Source organism: Balaenoptera borealis, assembly GCF_965194805.1.
Source record: "Balaenoptera borealis genome assembly, chromosome: X".
Lineage (NCBI taxonomy): Eukaryota > Metazoa > Chordata > Mammalia > Artiodactyla > Balaenopteridae > Balaenoptera > Balaenoptera borealis.
In genome coordinates this window covers 51,457,025-51,480,362 of record NC_138881.1, presented here as the reverse complement: position 1 = coordinate 51,480,362, position 23,338 = coordinate 51,457,025, and the positions used below count along the sequence as shown (strand labels likewise).

General features: G+C 39.2%; 1 long non-coding RNA gene across 1 annotated transcript; it reads left to right on the top strand.

Moving 5' to 3' along the window:
• Nucleotides 1–827: 827 nt before the first annotated feature.
• On the top strand, nucleotides 828–20,316 carry LOC309620424. Its single transcript, XR_014239540.1, has 3 exons — nucleotides 828–7,847; nucleotides 11,878–11,972; nucleotides 20,238–20,316. It is a non-coding gene; the product is annotated as an uncharacterized lncRNA (long non-coding RNA).
• Nucleotides 20,317–23,338: the final 3,022 nt, after the last annotated feature.

The following is a 23,338-nucleotide window of genomic DNA, read 5'->3' as shown; positions in this document are numbered from 1 at the left end:
TTGGATTTGGGGAAGCTTAGGATGCCATGAAGTCTATTGTGATCTAGGTGTAGCTCTTGTTCTGGTATCAGATGCCCTAAGTATTGAACCTGGGTTTGGGCAAACTCCAGTTTTTCTTTGTCAGCCTTATGTCCCTTTAAGGCTAAAAGCTTTAGCAAGTGGATGTTGTCTTCCTGTGAGGAGGCTTGAGAAGGAGACCAAAGAAGCAAATTATTTACACATTGCAACAAAGTAGAAACTCTAGGGAACTTTATACCACCCAGACCAGCCTTTAGGATTTTTGACAAATAAGCATTCTCAGAAAACCCCGATGCATTACTGTCCATGTGAGTTGTTTTTCTTCCCAAATGAAGGCAAAAAGGCATTAGCTAGCTTCATCAACTGGAATACTAAAGAATGCACTGCATAAATCAATTACAGTCAAAATTAGCTTCAGGTGGGAATGGATGTTAGTAAACTATGAAGATTAGGAACAACAGGGTGTCAGGGAATAACAATGTTATTTATTGCCGGACAAACCTCCACCCTCGGCCCTTAGGTCTTCTCACCAGTAAAATGGGAGTGTTACAGGAGCTAGTACAAGGGATAATGAGGCCTTGAGACTTATAATGTTCCATTATGGGCGTTATGCCTTGAAGGGATTCTTTATTTATAGGTTATTGATTAATTCTGAGAAGAGGTTTTGAGGTATCTATTTGAAGCTTGATGGGAGGTGCGCTGTGAATTTTGCCAATCAGTTGGAAATTTTGCCCGTAAGGAATGTAGTGGCTGATTCAAGAGGGACAAATAATCAGTGTTTCCAGAATCAGCTCTAGTACTGTAAAAAATGGAACAAATAAAAGATGTCAAAGTGTCATTTAATTCACCTTGTTTGTTACTTTATGACTATTGTCAAATTCTAGAATTATTTCCACCGTTTGGGAGAAAGAAATTCTGACATGATATTTCTCTAAGAACTCTCAGCCTAATAAATGGGTAGAGGTGGAGGAACTAAAGAGAAAATGTTTAGGAGGGTTTAGGTTTCATTTAGGACCCTTCATTTGTTGGAGTTGATGATTAAGAATTTAGACAGTTTTCCTTGGAGGTGGCTCATCTAGAGTATGAGAGAGCTGTTTTGCCAGATTAACTAAATCTGGAGTGGACATAGTTTCCCATTCCATTCTGGTCCTTTTTCCTAGAAGAGAAAGGTCCCAGTTCAGTCCATTAAAAAACAGGGTGTTAAGAGCTACCTGGTGAATTCAACATCTCAAGGAAGACCAGAATTTTCTTTAAAAACAATCTCATGAACAAGTTCATCAGATGTTTGTGTGCAAGCCTGAATTGTGTTCTCATCAATAGGCTTTGGAAAAGCTCTAGGAATTGCCCAGTGAGGTTGCCTAGTGATTGCTCAAGCCTGATCATATAAGTTAGTGGGCTTGTCTCCCAGTTGTAATTGTAGAGACCTTTCAGGATATTCCCAATTAGTGGTTTTCATCAAATGCCAGGCTGGCCTTCACTGACAAGCATATAAACTAGCTGATGGAAATCAGGAAAACCAGGTTGATAAGTTTAAATGACTATATTAAATTCCTCAGCAAGTCTGTGAGGCTCTTCAGTTACTTTGGGAAAAATCTTTGACTATGGCTTGCAGTTCACCTTTAGTCCAGGCAATATAAGAAATTAAAGGTCTAGCTTCTGGATCCTCAGAAAGTTTAATCTTAAAGGGACAGGTTCTGACAAGTTCAGAGGAAAAGGGTGTGGGGAAAGTTTCAGAGAAAAATGGAAGTTTGGTGATGGAATTACTATGGGGGAATTGAAGGTATAGAGGAGGTGTGGACTGTGTAGAAGGGAAGGAGGAAGATGTTGCCGGATATGGAGTCTGTCCATGAGAAGTGGAGGGAGAGACAGAAAAGATGGTATCAGAGGCCAACCCTGAGACAAAGAAGCCAAGGAAGAAGAACCTGAGGCTTTGGGAGCCATTTTATCTTTCTTTAATCATTTGTTTGCCACAGTTCATCTTAAATTATTATTTTCCACAGAGGCAATTGTAGATTCCTGATAATGTTGGGAAACCTCAAAATACCAACCGAAATAAGCATTCCACTCAGTTCTGGAAAATTTTAGGCTATTGTAGTCCAATTTGGTTTTAAGGAAATTAAGTTTGGGGATTTCAAAAGTTTCCCATAATGGCCAATGGTATTCTAAATTGCCTTTAGTCAGGTTGGTCCATTTAGTTAGAAATGCATATGAGGAAGGACCACAGTTTTAAAACATAAAATTGCCAGAGTCCCTGTAATAGAGGGTGCCCTCAAAATACTTAGGATTCCATTTATTAGAGGTTTTTCTCTAGAGTAAAGGACAATTTTCAAACAGTTCAAATGGCTTACAGCACCAACAGCTCAATCTAAACAGCTTGCAAGCTTGAATACCAGCCAATTCTAAGGAAACAGCTTGGTCCCAGAGGAGCCAGGCCAAAGGCTTTTTCATCCAGTTTCCAGATAACAGCCCCTGTTTCAAAGTAATAGGCTGAAAGCTAAAAAAAAACCATCACAGTTTCAGAGAAGCAGCTCCTTTTTCTGGAGGAATTGGGCTGAAGGACTTTTTAACTAGTTTCTGTTTAAACAGTCTGATCTTAAAATCAGAACAAATTGCCAAATACTTGTATACAGAACCAGGTCTTAACCAGAAAGATGAAACCTTAAAATAGATCCCAAATGAAGCCTGGAAGTCTCAAACACAAAGAGCTCAGATCCAGGAGAAAGACAAACTTTCAAACTCCAGGGTTGGGGAGAAAGCAGTGAATGAGTGTGGGCTCAATTGTGGGCACCACACCTGTTTGCTCACCAACTCCATTGCTGTTAGTGGTCTTCTCTGGTCCATGTTTAGGCCACCAAAATGTCCTGAAATAAAAATACTGCCAGATAATTCTCCATCAAAGATGGGTTTATTCTGGATCAGCAGAGAATTGCAATTTGGGGTCTGTAACCATGGCGAGTCAAGTACAAGTTCCTGCACAGCAAGAGAAGGAGAACACTTTCATAGAGATGAAAAGGAAGTTGGGAGGGTTTTAGTAAACAAAGAGTCCATGGCTTTTCATTGGCTTAGTCCTTGCCAGGAAAGGACTCTTCTTCCTGTTGGGCTCTGCTATCATCACAGGTCCTAAGAGCTCCCTGTTCTGATCTCTGGCCTCTATTTAATTGAAGTTTTGGTTTGTTAGTTTTTTACACTGTGCCATCCAAACTGTTAACTTCTCTCCACATCCAATCCCTTTAGGGATGAATAATACAGGTGGAAGAAACCTGTACTATGTTTGTTGTGACTTAGGAGTATTGAGGAGGAACTTGAAGAATGTAGGCCCAGGAATTATTTTTTATCTTTTCTGGTCTGAAGTTAGATAGACCTACCATTTACTAGTTGTGTGACCCTGGGTAACTCATTTTTTCTTTCTGACCTTTGGTTTCCTTACTGTAAAATGGGCTACTATCTACCTTACAGAGTAGTCGTGAAGACTGAATGAGATAGTATGCATAAATATACTCAGCAGGGTAACTGATACATAACAGATGCTATACAGATATTTCACAGATGTTAGTTACTTCCTTCTTTTACCACTTGGAGGTCAGGATTTTGGAAAAGAAAGGATTGGGGATGAAAACAGCTGGTTATGTTGATATCAAAGGAGAGGACTTGGACTTGGTCTTAGCTAAGATGTGCTTCTGGCAAGAGAAGGTTTCTCTCTCTCTCAATCAGTCTCTCTCTCTCTCTCTCTCTCTCTCTCTTTCTCTCTCTCTCTCCCCCTCCTTCTCTCTCTTTCTCATTCTTATTTTTTCACACATACACATTCTCTTTTTTTAAAGTACTTTGTTATGTACTTTATGTGCATTATCTCATTTCTTGATCCTAGTAACTCTGCAAGGTAGGTATTACCACAATCCCTTTTATGCAGATGAGGAAACTGAGACTCAGAGAGATGAATTAACTTGCCCAAGTCTCACATTGAGTAAAGGTTAAAGTCTATAGCAGATGCAGAATTCTCACTTTCTCCATCCCAATACTAACCAAACACACAAAAAATGCCCAAGAAAGGAAAAACAAATAGATGCTGTTTTTTTTAAATCAGTTGCTTTATTTTCCTTTTCTCCACTCCCTGATGTCTTTTAGGTTCTTGGTAGTTGGATCTTTGCTTGCATTTATTGATGCTACATGGTAACCCTGCCTGAATTTGGTGGCTGGACTAGATGATATTTCAAATTGGAAGTTCTGCTGTTTAAGCCAAGTGTTGGCCCACTCCCCACCCCCATTGAGTAACTGATCCTGATTAGTTTTCTTTGCAGGCTTTCTTTCCCCCAGCTGAACCATCACCAAGGACTTCACCACTCAAAATCCTTCTGGAAAAATGCCACTCACTTCCCATCTCACAGAGGATCCCCATGGAGCTGGATCAAGTGGGCTGGAGGAGACCCAGGAAGCTTTGCACAGGTATGCCTTTTATGCCCTTGTTTCTGAGGTGGGACATGCCAGGCAGGCCTCATGCATAGACAGATTGTGTTGACATTTACCCTACTTCCTCTACAATCCTTCCTCCCAGTTCCCTAGTACTCTTCCTTATTGGCACTTGAAAATTCACTGTTAGCAATGCCTGGGTGTAGATTTTCCCTCTTCATGTTCTTCTTTTATCAATAAAATGCAAATATCCTTATTTGAGGGCCTTTTATCTCAATGCACTCAAATATCCCATCTTCCCAAAGCCTCATTTTTCCCCCAGGCCCTGTGTACCCAATACTTTCTAGGTCTCATAAACTCTAGTTCCTCCTCTTCACCCTTTTCACAATGATATACACCCTCCTCCTGGCCTCAAATGGACCAGTCCCATTATTTCCACCTCCCATGAGGTCATTCTAGCCCCCTCTCTCTTGCATCTTGCTTAGACTTACTCTCTGTGGGTCCCAGGTCCTTCCCCGCTTCACTGACCACTGACCATGGAAAGCCCTTCAAGGCTCAAGGCAGCTTCATTTACCTCACTCAAAACGCAGAGAATTCCCCCAATCAACACCTCAGTTACCTCCCAGAGCTTCAGGGTACATCCTTTCTAACTCAGCTCACTGACCCTGCCTGCCAGACTCTTGTCACTCACAAGTAAAGCTTCAACTTCTGCTACAAATGGGAGAACCGATGCTCTCTTACGCATGGACCTTAGACCACACACTAACAGTCCCCTAACAGGCCCCAACCCCAGTCCTTTATACAGCAACATAATTTGCAAGAATGCTAAGGACACACCAGACCTCGCAACATTCCTTTCCAAAGTTTTCTATAGTGTCTACAAGCTCTGGGAAACTTGATCCCACTTCCCCATGACCCAAAGTTTCCCTCAACCCCAAAGTCTCTGTAGCTTCTCTGGACCTGACACTACTTTTCTCTTTTATTCTCCTTACTCCATGTGTGGAGGACATGTGGGATGCTTTGACTTGGAGCTTATTTCCACCCTGCAATTCCTTGCCAGAATTCCAGGAAGGTAGGAGCCAAAGAAATTGCAGGCTTGGGTCTTTTGTAGCATCATCTCTCTCAGAAATCCCCAGAAGCCAGGGAGATGGTAAAAGGAAAGAGTGAAGAATTCTGAAGGGAGATAATCCTTCACTGTCAAAGCTAGGAGGGTCCTTAGAGGTTGCTCAGTCCTCGTGTTTTATGAATGGGGAAATAGGCTCAGACAGGGGAAGGGACCTGCTCAAGGTCATAAGTCAGCAACAGAGTTATGACTGGGGGCTTCAACCTCCTGAGTTTCAGCCATGTCATAATGTGATTTTACTCCAGTTCTAGAGCAAAGTCTTAAACATTGGAATTCCAAGCCTTGCTTCCATTCAAGCTCACCTGTTCTGGAATTGCCAGCCACTTCCTTCCCCTTTAAGAAGACTGCAGGCGGTGGGCACAAATCATGTCATCAAGGCAGCAGCCTGCCATATTTTCTACGTCCTCTGCCTGAGAATAAGGCACTCACGCGCAATCCCCTGGGAGATCAGGCCAGGGGGTCTAAAGCAGGGGCTCTGGTCACAGCTGTTTCCCTCCTCCTTCCCTTTTAGGAAATGAACCCAACCCCCCTAGCAGTTCAGAGGCTTTTTAACAGCTGCTACCACTCCACTGCCAAGTGCATCAGAGTGCCCCACCCCCACCACACTCCTGACTGTTAACAGCAAATAACAGTCCTTCGGGGGAGGGCCTGGCAAAGTCAAGGTTAATAGCTACCTTGTGGACTGCTCTGGGCTTATTTATAAGCCATGGGTGGGAAAATATACCCCTGAGTTTGGCACAGGTCCTGCCATCACCTCAGCAGCCACTCTTACCTCAGGGATATAAGTGGCTCCCACGTTGCAGCTCTGCTTCTCAAGGTCCCAAACAGACACTTGGGTTAAAAATATCCCTAGGGAGGAGGATGACATCAGGATCTCATTTGGGAAACCTACTGTCATTCAGCTCCTCTTATAACCCTGACCCTGATGGCCATGAGATCCAAGGATCCCATTCCCATTATGTTTAGTACCTGTTTTACTTCCATATTGCTCAGGGCCTGAAGGACTTCAGTTTGTTTTTTAGTGCTCAGTCTCTGTCCTTCCATCTTTCTCTATAAACACTCCTACCAGCTCCTTCCTCTCAGCTTGCAATCAGGAGGTTCCCAAAGCAGACTATTATAGTGGAAAGAGAATCAGCTTTGGAGTTGAACAGACCCAGGTTCAAATTTCTGTTCTGCCACTGTGGGAAAGTTGCATAACCTCTCTGGACCTCAGTTTCACCATCTGAGGAATGAGATGCTGGATAACATCTGACTCATAGGATCATTATGAGGATTGAGTGAAACAGAATCTATAAATGTCCCTGCCACAGTTTCTGGCTTGTAGGGTGCGCAGTGATGGCAGTTTCCTTCTCCCCACTGCCCTCTACCAATTCCATATGCCCAAGAACTTACCCCACATGCACACACACATACATCACTGTGGGGCCCAACCTGAATTTGCCCTAGTACACGAGCTACTTCCTCTCATTATTCATTCATTCATTCATTCATTCACTCACTCACTCACTTACTCACTCAAGAAACAAACATTTATTGAACAAAATTAGAAAGTCAGTGGAGTTTGCCTTCTGATGGCCTGGTGTGCTGGAAAGGGCAAAAATTTTGAAGTCACACATATCAGGATTTGACTCTTGACCCTGTCACTTATTAGCTGTGTGACCTGGAATAAATCACTTTACTACTTTGAGACAGTTTTCTTTTCTGTAATATTAGGATAATAATTTGAACCTCACAGGCAATGCTATAAGTCTCAAAAGGAATAAAAATATAAAAGTGATTTATAAGCTCTGAGGTGCTATACAACTAGATGGGAATGATAGTAATAGCAATAACAATAAACAAGTTAGAAATATGAGTTATGTCTTGTACCTGTCCAGGCCCCTAACATAGTTGATAATCCATATATATCTGTTGATGGCAATAATAGAAATCAAGATTTACTTTCTTTTTTTTTAACATCTTTATTGGAGTATAATAGCTTTACAATGGTAAGATTTACTTTCTAAATGAAGTAGGAGGGGTTCCTACTTGAAAGGACCAGAATTCCAGAAGTAGACTCCATGCAAGCATTACCCTTATCATATCATCCCGCATATTTGCTGAGCTGTGCTCAAATCTCTTGAAGTTTGGCTGACTCAGAGGCCTGTTTTGGCAGTGACATTTCCCACTGAGGACCTATCCCTCTCAGTAGGGGTAGCACTGGGTTGGTGTTGATCTAGGGTGTTGGAGGGTACAGCAAGAAGAACCTAACACTCTGGGGCAGGTTATAAGCAGTCCTAAGCAAGACACTGGCTCTGACAAGGTAAGAACAAATTGAGGTATATTTACCCATTATCTGAGTATTTCTGTGGTGATGGTATCATTTAGCCATGTTTGATAACTGAGCCAGATGTCAGAAGACTTAAGTTCTGTTACTGGTTTTCTTTTTTCTAATTGAAGTATAGTTGATTTACAGTATTATGTTAGTTTCAGTTGTACAGTATAGCGATTTAGTATTTTTGCAGATTAGATTCCATTATAGGTTATTACAAGATAATGGGTATAATTACTCATGCTATACAGTATATCCTTGTTGCTTATCTATTCTATACATAATAGTTTGTATCTGTTGATCTCATACTCCTAATTTATTGCTCTCCCCTTAGGTAACCACAAATTTGTTTTCTATGTCTGTGAGTCTATTTCTGTTTTGCATATAGATTTACTTGTATTATTTTTTAGATTTTGCATATAAGTGGTAGCACAGAGTACTTTTCTTTCTCTGACTTATTTGACTAAGAATAATACTCTCTGGTCCATCCATGTTGCTGCAAATGGCAATACTTCATTCCTTTTTATGTCTTTGGGGTCTATTGTGGTTCCATATAAATTTTAGGATAATTTGTTTTAGTTCTATGAAAAACGTCATGGGTATTTTGATAGGGATTACATTAAATTTGTAGATTGCTTTGGGGAGTATGGCCACTTAAACAATATTAATTCTTCCAATCCAAGAGCACTGGATATTTTTCCATTCCTTTTATCATCTCCAATTTCATTCATTAATATTTTATAGTTTTCAGAGTATAGGTCTTTCAACTCCTTGGTTAAGTTTACTCCTGGGTATTTTTAATGTGATTTTAAAAGGTATTGTGGTTTTTTTTTTTTTACTTTCTCTTTCCAATATTTCATTATTAGTGTATAGAAATCAACAGATTTCTGCATATTAATCATGTAACCTGAAACTTGCTTAATTAATTTGTTAGTTCTAATAGTTTTTGCACGTAGAGTTTACAGTTCTCTATATAAAGTATCATGTCATCTGCAAATAGTGACAGTTTTACCTCTTCCCTTCCTATTTGGATATATTTTATTTCTTTTTATTGTCTGATTGCTATAGCTAGGACTTCTAATACTATGTTAAACAGAAGTGGTGAGAGTGGGCATCCTTGTTTGTTCCTGAATTTAGTGATAAGGCTTTCAGCTTTCACCATTAAGTGTTATATTAGCTGTGGGTTTGTAATAAATGCACTTTATTGATATATGTTCCCTCTATACACACTTTGATGAGTGCTTTTATCATGAATAGGTGTTGAATTTTGTCAAATACATTTTCTGCATCAACTGAGATGATCATGTGATTTTTATTCTTCCTTTTGTTAATGTGTTGTATCACATTGATTGATTTGCCAATGTTGAACCATCCTTGTGACCCTGGAATAAATCCAACTTGATCATGGTGTATGATCCTTTTTATATATTTTTTGATTCAGTTTGCTAATATTTTGTTGATGATTTTTGCATCTATATTCATCAAATATATTGGCCTTTAATTTTATTTTTTTGTAATATCTTTTTCTGGTTTTGGTATCAGGGTAATGGTGGCCTTGTAGGATGGATTTAGGAGTGTTCTCTCCTCTTCACTTTTTTGGAATAGTTTGAGAAAGATAGGTATTAGTTCTACTTTATATGTTTGGTAGAATTCTCATGTGAAGCTGTTTGGTCCTGGACTTTTGTTTGCTGTGAGTATGTTTTTTTTTATTACAAATTCAATTTCACTTCTAGTGATCAGTCTGTTCAAATTGTCTGTTTCTTCTTAACTCAGACTTGGCAGGATGTATGGGTCTAGAAATTTATTTATTTCTTCTAGGTGTCCAATTTTTTGCCATATAACTGTTCATAGTATTCTCTCATGATTTTTTGTATCTCTGTGGTCTCAGCCATTATTTCTCCTCTTTTGTTTCTTATTTTATTTATTTGGATTCTCTCTCTCTTCTTTTTTTATTATTTATTTATTTTTGGTCTCTCTCTCTTCTTGATGAACCTGGCTAAAGTTTTATCAATTTTGTTTATCTTTTCAAAAAACCAGCTCTTGGTTTCTTTGAACTTTTCTTCTTTTTAAATTTGTATTTTATTTATTTCCTCTCTGATCTTTATTATTTCTTTCCTTTTGCTAATTTTTAGTTTTGTTAGATTTTTTAAAAATTCTTTTAGGTGGTAGGTTAGGTTGTTTATTTGAGATTTTCTTGTTTCATGCAGAAGGCCTGTATTGCTATAAACTTCCCTCTTAGAATTGCTTTTGCTGCATCCCATAGGTTTTGGAAAGTTGCATTTCATTTTCATTTGACTTGGAGTTATTTTCTGATTTCCTCTTTGATTTCATTGCTGACCCTTTGTTTTTTAGTAGCATGTTTTTTAGTCTCCCTGTGTTTTTTCTTTTCCCATTGTTCTTTCTACAGTTGATTTCTAGGTTCTAGGTTATTGTGGTCTGAAAAAATGTTTGACATAATTTCTATCCTCTTAAATTTGTTGAGGCTTGTTTTGCGACCTATTATGTGATCTACTCTGGAGTACGTTCCACGTGTAACTGAAAAGAATATTTATTCTGCTCTTTAATGTATGTACTGTCCTATAGATGTCAATTAATTCCAACTGGTCTATTGTGTCATTTAAGACCACTGTTGCTTTAATGATTATCTGTCTGGATGATCTGTTTATGGATGTCAGTGGGGTGTTAAAGTCTCCTACTATTATTGTATTGTCAACTTCTCCCTATATATCTGTTAGCATTTGCTTTATATATTTAAGTGCTCCTGTATTGGCTGCATATATGTTAATTACTGTAATAGCCTCTTCTTGTATTTATCCCTTTATCATTATATAATGCCCTTCTTTGTCTTTTGCTATAGCCTTTGTTTTAAAGTCTATTTTGTCTGATATGAGTATGGCTATCCCGAATTTCTTATCTTTTCCATTTGCATGAAATAACTTGTTCAATCCCTTCGCTTTCAGTCTGTGTGTGTCTTTGGCCCTGAAGTGAGTTTCTTATATTTAGCCTATTGAAGGGTCTTGTTTTGTTTTTTTTATCCAATCAGCCACCCTATGTCTTTTGATCAATGCATTTAGTCCATTGGCATTTAAAGTAATTATTTATAGGTATATACTTATTGCCATTTTATTACCTTTTTTTCCAGTTTTTTTGTAGTTCTTCTCTCTTAATTTCTTCATTTTGTTTCTCCTATTGTGGTTTGATGATTTTCCTTTGTAGTATTGTTGGGTTCCTTTCTTTTTGTTTTTTTGTTTTTTGTATTTATTGTAGGTTTTTGATTTGTGGTTATCATGGGGTTTATATATGTGACCCATAATTATATCTACTTGATTTAAACTCATTGTTGCTGGCTTTCTTTCTGTGCTTGTGTGTGGCCTGTTCCAATCTTTTCCCTTTTTTGAATCTCAGTATCCTCATCTTTTAAATGGAGGCAGTGCTCTTTGATTGTTCTAAGAACACAGATTTCACTTGCTAATTGGGTCTGATTAGATATGTCCTTGGTTTCTCTTCCTACTCCCAGATTTCTGGACACATCCACTACTCATATTTCTTCTTAACAGGTGGGTTACAGAAAGGAATGAAAAGTTAGAACTGGGGAAGTGTTGGGAGGGGCAAAAAAATTAGAGCTATTGATGGAAACAATGTTTTGACGATATTTGTATATTTTAATTAACCAAGCTCCCCATACCACCTAAGATTTCAAGTACTAGAAAATTGTTCAGACCTGGAATTCTTGCTTTGCAGTTCCTGACAGGATCCTGAGATTCTTCTTTTCACAAGATATTCTCTGAGCAGTATAAGAAGGTCCAGGATACTTCAGATATTGGCTTTGGATTCCTTCTTGACTAATTTTAGCCCCTTTTCTCCCCATCACTGGACTCACTGGAGCATAACTTTCCCTCCCATCCCTCATCCACCTGAATTCTGGTGGCTCTGAGAGGTGTATCAGGTGGACTGGCAGCCAGAACCTCTCTAAAAGAAGCTGAGGTCTGTACTCAATCTAAAGGGTATTCTCTTACCACAGGTAACTTGGACCAGGGTTCCAAGACACTAGAAACCTGCAAGAACATTGTTGGATACTTGAAGCCCCAGGGATCAGGAACCAAATACGTTAATGAGGTAAGACCTCGTTCTTAGTCCCTTTGGAACTCACTGGGCCTCCAGGACCATTTATTTCCTCTAAGCTTTCTTTTTACTAGACATATTGCAAGTATTAGAGCTTCCAGCATGTGGAATGGAGGCAATTTTTAAAATGGGTGTCTGAGCTATTTTATGACTACAAAAAAGTTGGGAACATTAACCTTTTCTCCCTGAGGTTAATTTTTCTATGAGATAAATCGAGGACATTTTATGGCTTTCACACATCCTGCTGCTGCTGATGTCTTTGGCTGCCTTTCCTGTGGCAGATTGGAGGGTGGGCTGTGAGATTTTTAAAGCATGTGTAATTTGATTTACTTTTATTATATCCTTTAAGTTCATGATCAACTTCAGTGCTAACTGGTGGCAAGTTTATGTGCATTTCCTTGGTGAAGATGTTTTATAAATGCAGATATAATAACTGATGCTTAGGAGTTCAGTGTTAGCAGGCCTCTATACCTCCATGTCTTTATATCCATGTTTGTTGAGTACTTATGTGAGTATAGTAAGTGTAGTTTTTTCTTGCTATATCTCTGTGCATGTGTATGCCTGTTCACATATGCCTATATATGCATCTTTGTCCATCTACATGCCTGTTGAAATACTTCTTTCATGCACATATGGGTTTCCCTGAGCATGACTACAATGTGTTTTCTTAACTCTCTGCTTCTAAGTGCCTCTCTCTCTCTCCCTATCTATATATCTATATCTCTCTATATAGATAGCCTTTTATCTGAGTTTATCTTTAGGTATTTTGATATCTGGTGCTTTTTTGTATGTGTTTGGATCTATGGGCCTGTTCATTTGCATCTTTTTGCTTGAGGTGTGTGCAGATGCCTGCCTTCTAGTGTGTCTGCATGTCTGCATGAGTCAGTCTGTGTGGGAGCAAGTATCTACAGCTCTGTGGTTAAACCCTGGTGAGAAATTACAGCTGAGAATGCAATTCTCAGAGGTATCTGGCCTAGTGACTTAGCTTTCACTATGACTACCCTCCAATTTGAATATTCTTGCTCAGAAATAGACTTCTAGTCACAGCAGTTCAGGCCTGTTTCATGACAGAAACTCTTGGTCAGGGAAATGTGTCACGAAGTTGAGAGATTTTTTGTTTTGTTTTGTTTTAGTTTGTGAGTTGCAAAGTGAGGTCCAGAGGGAAAGTTCCATGGTATTGGGCTGGCCTTCTGTTTGCTGCCTCTGCTCACTTGCCTTCTTGCCAGTCTTCCCTCACTTGTGTTCCTTGGTCCAGATTTAGGCTGGCCCATTACTCCTAATACAAAGGGCATCAACAGGCAAGTCTGAACACCTGTTTTTATTTCAGCCAGGTCTCCATGCTGGTCTTCTTTTTACTCAGAGAACAAATGATCAGCATCCTCCTAATCAGTAATTTGTGTATGCTCAAAGGCAGCAACTAGTCATTTGTGAGAAGGCCCTTTCTTTGGGGAAACCAGACTTTGTAAGGCCTCAAGGGGTGAAATCTAGGAGGTGGTTCCAGCAGGGTAAAGTGTCCAGGCTCAATGGTTAAAGGGAATGATGGAAGTCACCAAGAACACTTGGGGAACTCTATGGCATCTACAGTACTTGAAATACTTAGGCAACTGTTTTTGCAGTCCTGGTCAGTCCTTGGTCCTTTTATGATAGTAATAATAGTAATAAAAATGGCTTAAATCTCTGTGAAATTTTACAAAATGCTTTCAAATCCAACATTTCATTTGACCTCATAACAGACCTGTCAATAAATAGTATCCCCCTTTTGTACATGAAAATGCTGAGGCTCAAAGTGGGAACATGACTTTATCTAAAGTCATCCTGCTAGTAAATGGTAGAACCAGGACCCAAACCCTCTGTATGACTCCAAATCAAAATGCAGGACCTAGAACTCTGCTCTGCCTTTCACATCCCTAGAGAATTCAGAGTTTGGAGCAACACACTTTTTCAAGGGACTAATCCAAGATAAGTTAAAAAGAAGAGTCTAGTGGTGGCCTACAATATTCAAGACTTCTTAGAAGGAGTGGAATTTGAGTTTGGCCCTGAAGGATGCGAAGGGATGAAATAGGCAGAGCAAAGGGAGGTGGTCTGGTCAGATGGTAGGTGCTAAGACGAGGAGAGAACCACGCTCCCTATCCCATGGGAATACTCAGTTCAAGCTGGTCTCCTGTTAACAGTGCCAGGAGTCAAAAGGAGCCATTTTTTACATGTGTGCATACCCTATAGCTAAGAGAGCACTTTTGACATATAATACCATTTATTACCTGGGAAGACTGTATTATCTACATTTTTCAGATGAAAAAATGAAGCTGAGAAAAAAAGAAAAGACTTTCCCAAGGTCAACGTTAACAGTTATATTGGGAAAAGAAGAAGTAAAACTATTACTGTTTGCAGATGACATGATACTATACATAGAGAATCCTAAAGATGCTACCAGAAAAGTACTAGAGCAAATCAATGAATTTGGTAAAGTAGCAGGATACAAAATTAATGCACAGAAATCTCTTGCATTCTTATACACTAATGATGAAAAATCTGAAGGTGAAATTAAGAAAACACTCCCATTTACCATTGAAACAAAAAGAATAAAATATCTAGGAATAAACCTACCTTTGAGACAAATGACCTGTATGCAGAGAATTATAAGACACAGATGAAAGAAATTAAAGATGATACAAATAGATGGAGAGATATACCATGTTCTTGGATTGGAAGAATCAACATTGTGAAAATGACTATACTACCCAAAGCAATCTACAGATTCAATACAATCCCTATCAAACTACCAATGGCATTTTTCACAGAACTAGAACACAAAATTTCACAATTTGAATGGAAACACACAAGACCCCGAATAGCCAAACAATCTTGAGAAAGAAAAACGGAGTTGGAGGAATCAGGCTCCCTGACTTCAGACTATACTACAAAGCTACAGTAATCAAGACAGTATGGTACTGGCACAAAAACAGAAATATAGATCAGTGGAACAGGATAGAAAGCCCAGAGATAAACCCACACATGTAGGGTCACCTTTTCTTTGATAAAGGAAGCAAGAATATACAGTGGAGAAAAGACAGCCTCTTTAATAAGTGGTGCTGAGAAAACTGGACAGTTATATGTAAAAGAATGGAATTAAAACACTCCCTAGCACCATACACAAAAATAAACTCAAAATGGATTAAAGACCTAAATGTAAGGCCAGACACCATCAAACTCTTAGAGGAAAACATAGGCAGAACACTCTATGACATATATCAGAGCAATTTCCTTTTTGACCCACCTCCTAGAGAAATGGAAATAAAAACAAAAATAAACAAATGGGACCTAATGAAACTTAAAAGCTTTTGCACAGCAAAGGAAATCATAAGCAAGATGAAAAGACAACCCCCAGAATAGGAGAAAATATTTGCAAATGAAGGAACTGACAAAGGATTAATCTCTAAAATTTACAAGCAGCTCATGCAGCTCAATATCAAAAAAGCAAACAATGCAATCCAAACATGGGCAGAAGACCCAAATAGACCTTTCTCCAAAGAAGGTATACAGTTTGCCAACAAACACATTAAAGAGTGCTCAACATCATTAATCATTAGAGAAATGCAAATCAAAACTACAATGAGACATCATCTCACGCCAGTCAGAATGGCCATCATCAAAAAATCTACAAACAATAAATGCTGGAGAGGGTGTGGAGAAAAGGGAACCCTCTTGCACTGTTGGTGGGAATGTAAGTTGATACAGCCACTATGGATAACAGTATGGAGGTTCCTAAAAAACTAAAAATAGAACTACCATACGACCCAGCAATCCCACTACTGGGCATATACCCTGAGAAAACCATAATTCAAAAAGAGTCATGTACCACAGTATTCACTGTAGCTCTATTTATAATAGCCAGGACATGGAAGCAACCTAAGTGTTCACTGACAGATGAATGGATAAAGAAGATTTGGCACTAATATACAATGGAATATTACTCAGCCATAAAAAGAAACGAAATTGAGTTATTTGTAGTGAGATGGATGGACATAGAGACTGTCATACAGAGTGAAGTAAGTCAGAAAGAGAAAAACAAATACCGTATGCTAACACATATATATGGAATCAAAAAAAAATTGTCATGAAGAACCTAGGGGCAAGACGGGAATAAAGACACAGACCTACTAGAGAATGGACTTGAGGATACGGGGAGGGGGAAGGGTAAGCTGGGATAAAGTGAGAGAGTGGCATGGACATATATACACTCCCAAACGTTAAATAGATAGCTAGTGGGAAGCAGTCACATAGCACAGGGATATCAGCTTGGTGCTTTGTGACCACCTAGAGGAGTGGGATAGGGAGGGTGGGAGGGAGGGAGATGAAAGAGGGAAGAGATATGGGGACATATGTATATGTATAACTGATTCACTTTGTTATAAAGCAGAAACTAACACACCATTGTAAAGCAATTATACTCCAATAAAGATGTTAAAAATAACAACAACAACAACAAGTAAAACAGTTATATTGGAGGCCTCTGAGAAATTAGGGACTAAGTGTTTCTCTTTCTGAACAAATGGGCTGCTGTCTCCATGGCAGGGTATCATGATTAAGCATTTCAGAGTTTAATACTCTGGCTCCTTTCTCAGTCTGTGGGCCTGTTTGAGAGCCTAATGACAGCTTGACACAACACTTCTGATGTGGAGTTGCTGGGAGAATGAGTGATATGGACAAATAGTTGGGCCCATGCAGACACAGGTCTCCACTGGCACCTACAGGTACACTGCCCTAATAATAAGAACTACTATTTAAGTGCCTATTGTACACTGTGTGATCTACACACATTTACATGGCATCCTTACAACAACTCTGTGAAGAAGGCCCAATTATTTACCTCTGTTTTATAGATGAGGAAACTGAAGCTCAGAGAAGTGAAGTGACTTACCCAAGTTCACATAGCTCATAAATGGTAAAGTTGGGATTTAAACTCATGTCTTTCTACCTGGTTCCAAAGGCCATGTTTTGGTGAGCTGTTAACCTGTAGATACCCCACATCAGCCCCATGACTATGCAGGCAAAATGTGGGCCTTTTGGATGATGATACAATGATGATGATGATAAAAATTTAACATTTGCTTTTAACTTTCCCCATCTTGGCACTGCACTAGGCACCAGGGGTAAAGAAGGTGAATCAAATGCAGCACAATCTGTTGCCTCAAAGTGCTCACAGTCTAATGAGGAGTAGGGATGGTGGACAGACATATGAAATAATAACAAGAATTAGATAGCAGTAGAAGAACTCACTAATTCATTTGTGTAAGCTGGCATAGGCAATGATATTCGTATGGGATTTTGAGGGAAATCATAGAATCATGGAGAATAATCATGTAAGGAGAAATACAGACAAGTGTAGTGGCCTCTGCATTTTCTCTACAAATCTTGGTCCAGCTTTTTATCTCCAAGAACTCAGGGGTCAGGGAGACCTTGTATGAACAGGATTGGGGATTGGATATTGTGTTAGATTTTGTATTTACTTTGTAGCTGGAAACAAAATATTGTAATTAATATTCTTTGCATTTTAAGGAGCCTTGGTTCATACTGATTTCACTGAAGAAGCAGGAAGAGCCCAGGGATGAGGGCATATATGAGCACATTCATTCAGTCTCTAAGCCACTGGATGCCATAAGTGTGTGTGTGTGTGTGTGTGTGTGTGTGTGTGTGTTGTGTGAATGGGCTACAACTTGCATTTTTCACCTAACACTTTGTCTTGATCATCTTCCCATGTATAGACCTACTTCATTCTTTTCAACTACCGTACAGAGTCCTGTAATATGGATGTATCATTCATTTTCCCAGACTCCATTAATGGCTGTTTTACTTTTTTTACCAAAAGCACAGGCAACAAAAGAAAAAAAAAAGATAATCTGGGCTGCATCAAATTTAAAACACTTTGTGCATCAAAGGACACTATCAAGAGAGTGAAAAGGCAACCCACAGAATGGGAGATAATATTTGAAAATTATATATTGGTAAGGGATTGATATCCAGAATATATAAAAACCCCTACAACTCAAAAATAAAAAACAAACAACCTAATTCAAAAATGAGCAAAGTACTTGAATAGACATTTCTCTAAGAAGATATACAAATGGCCTATAAACCACATGAAAAGATATTCAACATTGTTAGTCATTAAGGAAATGCAAATCTAACTTACCATGAGATACCACTTCACACCTATAAGGATGGCTATTTAAAAAACAAAACAAAACAAAACAGAAAATAACAAGTATTGGTTAGGATGTGGAGAAATTGGAACCCTCTTGAATTGCTGTCAGAAGTGTAAAATGGTGCAGCTGCTGTGGAAAACAGTTTGAGGACCCCTCAAAAAGTTAAATATAGAATTACCATATGATTTAACAATTCTTTTCTAGGTATATACCCAAAAGTATTGAAATCAGGGATGCAAACAAATACTTGTACACTAATGTTCATTGCAGCACTATTTGCAATAGCTAAAAGAAACAACTCAATGACCATCAACAGATGATTGGATAAAAAATGTGGAATATACATACAATGGAGTATTATTAAGACATAAAAAGAGATGATATTATGAAATTCTGATATATACTCCAAAATGGATAAAGCTTGAAAAATTTATGCTAAGTGAAGTGAGTCAGACACATTAAGACAAATATTTTATGATTCCACTTATATTAGGCACCTAGAATAGGCAAATTCATAGAGACAGAAAGTAGAATAGAGGTCCAGGGGCTGGAGGGAGGGGAGAATAGGGAATTATTGTTTAATGGGTACAGAGTTTCTGTTTACGAATATGAAAAAGTCTGGAAATGGATAGTGATGAATGGTTGTACAACACTGTGCACAACATTGCACAATTAACATTGTGTTAATGCCCTGAACTGTACACTTAAAATGGTTGATTTTATCTTATATGCATTTTACCACACTAAAAAAGATAGTGCTTCAATGAAAGTCCTTATATATTCCTTTTTTGTTTGTTTAGATAAGGGATATATTGAGCTATAATTCACATACCACACAATTCATCCGTTTAAATGTACAGTTTAATGGTTTTTAGTAATATATTCCTTTTTGTGTACAATGTGACAATATTTTTCTAGAGTGAATACTAATAAGTAGAATTGTTTTTTAGGTTAGTCACATTTAAAACTTGAATAGGTACTGCCAAATCACCTTCAAAAAGGCTTTTCTGACCCCACCTCTACACCCCAGCAACATATAAGAGGAAAAGTATTCCTGTACTTTCACTAACATTTAATATTATCAGAGATTTACATTTCTGCTACTCTGATGGGGCTAAAATGTTATTTTATGGTTGCTTTAATTTGCATTTTCCTGATTACCAGTGAAGCTGACATCTTGTTATGCTGGAGATGGGAGTAGGAGCAAGGTTGGGAGAAGTTAGGATGTGGAGGTAAGACTGATGAGTTGAATTTTAGACATGTTGGGTTTGAGAGGCTCAGGAGGTAGTAGTGACTTGGTTCTAAACTTTGGGGAAAAGCGTAGAGTTGAAAATACAATCTTGGGAGCCTACCACTTCCAGATGCTCAGAAAACCTTTGAGACTAATGATGTTGCCCAAAGAGAGTGTGAACACCTAGAACAAAGAGTCAGAGACCAGCAGGCAGAGGAGACTGAGAAGTAGTCGTCAGAAGCATGGGAACAAAACTAGGGCAGAATAATGCTGCAGAAGCCAAGGGAAGAGAAAGTTTTGAGAAGTAGAGGATGCTTACTGGAATCAGTGTTTAGAGGAGTTGAATAGGACCAGTATATTAAAAAAAAAAAAAAAGACAGTGGCTTTGGACATTAAGAGGCTTTAATAACCTTAGGAGCTAAGGTAGTGTAGAGTTAAGAACATGGGTTTTGCAACTGAATAGACCTGTGTCCAATTCTAGGCCCTGGTAGTGATGAGCTGTGTGACAATGGGCAAGTTACTCAACCTCTTAGGGCCTCACTATTCTATAAGCCAAATAAAGGTAGTACTATCTACTGCCTAGGATTATTTTGAGTATTGGAGGAAACAGTGCTCATGAAAAGGATTAGCACGGTGCCTGATAAATATGTGTCCAATACATGTTAATTTCCCTGTTTGTCTCCCTTTCCTCCCCCCCCCCCCGACAAAAGAAAAGTTTCACTGCTCACCTAAATGGTGACTGGACCCACAGGATTTAACTAGGCAGGAAAGATCTCTAATTCCAAAACAAATATTTGTTTAGGCCAATTCTTATGTATCTCTTAGGCAACCCAGAGATGAAGACGCATGGTTACCTTTAAGAAACTCAAAGTCCAGCTGAGGAGGCAGGAAAGTCAACTTTTAATTATGGGCATGTTATACATGTCACAAGCAAGGTAGGAACAAAGCATTTGGGAGCATGGAGAGAGGGAAGATTGGAGGGTCTGTCTGACCCTAAGTTTTGCTTTATTCAATTAGACCATAGCTATACTTAGATAACTTCTGAACATGTTAATTGTCTGATTTCTAAGAAAATAAATATGTAACTGGAGACTGTTGGGGCCAAACTAATTTAATAATGCGTTATATTTTTAATAGAACAATAATGATAAATTAGCTTAATAGAAAACTAATTGGGTAGGAAATGGGCAAAATGTTCTCTCCCTCTCCGTTTTCCTCTCTTTGTCTTTCTCTCTTTACAGGAATCTTTACCTGGAGGAAATTAGCCTCTTCAGACCATAGCCCAGACACCACTGTCCAACACAGAGCAGAATCCCACACTGTTGCCATGGTGGCTGGACAGAAAGACAGCCTCCAGTCTCTAGCCTGGCAACCCAAACTCCAGCATAACAGGGTAAACGTCCCAGAGTTCAGGGATGGCCCAGGAAGAGATTGGGAGTAAGAGTTTAGAGGGAAAGGCAGGGTGGGAGGAAGAGAGGCTAGGATAGATGGAATTCCAATCCCCCAAGTGTTGATTTAGGAGGGCCTGGGTAGAGGCTGGGGTTGTAGGGATGGGGAGAAGGATGCAGGCTTGAGAGATGGAAGTCCAGAAAAAGTAACCACCTTCATTTGCTGAAAGAGTGAATGGTAAGGCCACTGATCCAAAAACAAAAATTAGTTTTAGAGTATGCATATGTGTAGTTTTCTATCTCAAACCCCCCTCCCTCCCTCCTTCCCATCCTCCACATCCACCAATTCCTCCACTACCTCCTCCACCTCCTCCTCAATCTTTATCTCTCCCTACTTTGGAAAAAAATTCTGGCTTCTTAAGCCTCTTCTTGGCTTCTCTTTCTTTATCTCCCTCCCTAATTTGTCCTAGTTACCACAGCTTTTAAATGTGTGGTCAATATCAAAACCAGTATCTTTCACATTTGTTTGTCAAGGTGATACCTTGACAGGTGTCAAATGCAATCCTATTATGAAAATAGCAAGGGTTGTCTAATGTGAAGCAAAAAATATATTGGTTTGGTCCCTGGTAATTTCTGCCCCCCCATTCCATTTAGCTGTCTCTTTTTTGTTTCTCCTTTCTTTGATTCTCATTTTCCCTCTCTTCAAAGCCCTTTTAGCTACTTTTGTCTTTTTCTCCTTTTCCTTTATTGTGCTCTATTCTTTCTCTTGTCCTCTCATTCTCCTGGCCAGTCTTCTTCTGTCCTTCTTCCTCAGGCCCACTTGCTTACTGTGTTGGTCTGTCTCTCTCCTATTTGTCCCTTCCCTCCTGCTTTATTTTTTTCTTCCACTCCTCCTGTAGCTCGTGGATCTTCTTTTGAGTCTTTCTCTGAGTCTCTGATTCCTCCCCTGGAGTCTATCCTGTCACTGTCTCTCTTCTGTCTGCAGTGGCCAGCTGAGACTATGGAGCAGTGGGTTTGAGGGGCCTTTTCATCACTGCTGCTCATGGTCTCCCAGGCTGTTTTCTATAGGCTGCTCAAGGAGCTGACTCTGGTGAAACTTCTATCCATACCCCAGGGGAGAGATAATGCAGCAGGGACTTATTGACCTGTAAGTTAGAGGGGAACACGAGTCTTCTTATCACATGGACAGAAGATTAATATTGCAATGACAAGACTCATCAGCAGCACCGCTGTCTGGAGCATAACAGTTCACTTTCATACATTTTTATTTAATTAAACTGTTTCAATAGTCTGTATACATCATCTTCAATCCCCTATTTTCTTTTGAATCACTGCCTGGGAATCCATCATTACAACAGCCCACACTTGTCATCTGTCAGCAGGAGGAGGGTAGTTGAGGAAAATATTGTGTTGTTGTAATTGGGAGAGTCGGGATGGGGAATGAGTGATAAAAGTGGGTTCAGAGTTTTACAAAGGGTGGTGGGCATAAGCCAGTGAGCAAAATGTTTTGGAGTTGGTGGCAGTCTGAGGTAGGCAGAAAAGAGATGAAGATTGGAAATCATGCTTTTGCAGCAGTCTTGATGTCCAAGTAAGTTCTAATACCAAAGGAGATTTGCTTTGTATTGTAACTTATATAATAGTCTGCATCAAGATTGCTGGTGCTGCCTGATGCAAGCAGAATTAGTCAGTCCATCTCAGTCACCCAAACCTGTAGAAAAACCGCTACTTTCTAACATGCATACCTCCATCCTGAGACACTCCTTCCCTGCCATCCAGATGGTACCACCACCTCTGACTCAGCTACCAGTTACTGAACACCTACTATATTCCAGGCACTCTCTAGGTGGTAGTTATTGGTATCTACATTTTACAGATCTAAAACCCAAAACTCTGAGTAGTTTAGTAAATTGTTCAAGGTCACAAAGCTGGTAAATGGTTGAGATAATATTCTTTGAATTGGTATAGATAATCTGAGCTGAAGGGGATAGCTGAGAGAGAGAGAGAGAGAATGTGTGTGTGTGTGTGTGTGTGTGTGTGTGTGTGTGTGTGTGACAGACAGACAGAGACAGAGTCAGAGACAGAGAGACAGACAGGGAAAAGAGAGAGACTGTGTTGGATATGAGGGTGGAAAAAGAGATGTCAAAAACCGCTTTGTCTAGGAGGACACATAACAAAGTTCTCCTGCTTGGGTTTTAATGCTGTGTGTGTGGTGATTTCTGTAGAAGACTTTAGTAATATACTACTGCTAACTAATCATCACAATAATCATTTTCATGTTTCCTTCCTGAAGCATATTGATGGGTTCATATAACTCTGCAGTGATGCCAAATAACCATGGAGTAGAGTTGCCAAATTCCTTGTTATCCCTGACCATAACAGTGAGCAGTAGTTCATCATGCTCAACGCTCAGTGAGCTCAGACAGCCTGATCTATAGCCTTCATTTGAGAAGTCCATTTAATTGGCAGAGCTGAAATACATTTTGACACCCCAAGTCATTATTGGAGCAGTGCCCTATCAAAACATGAAGGATTTCCCCT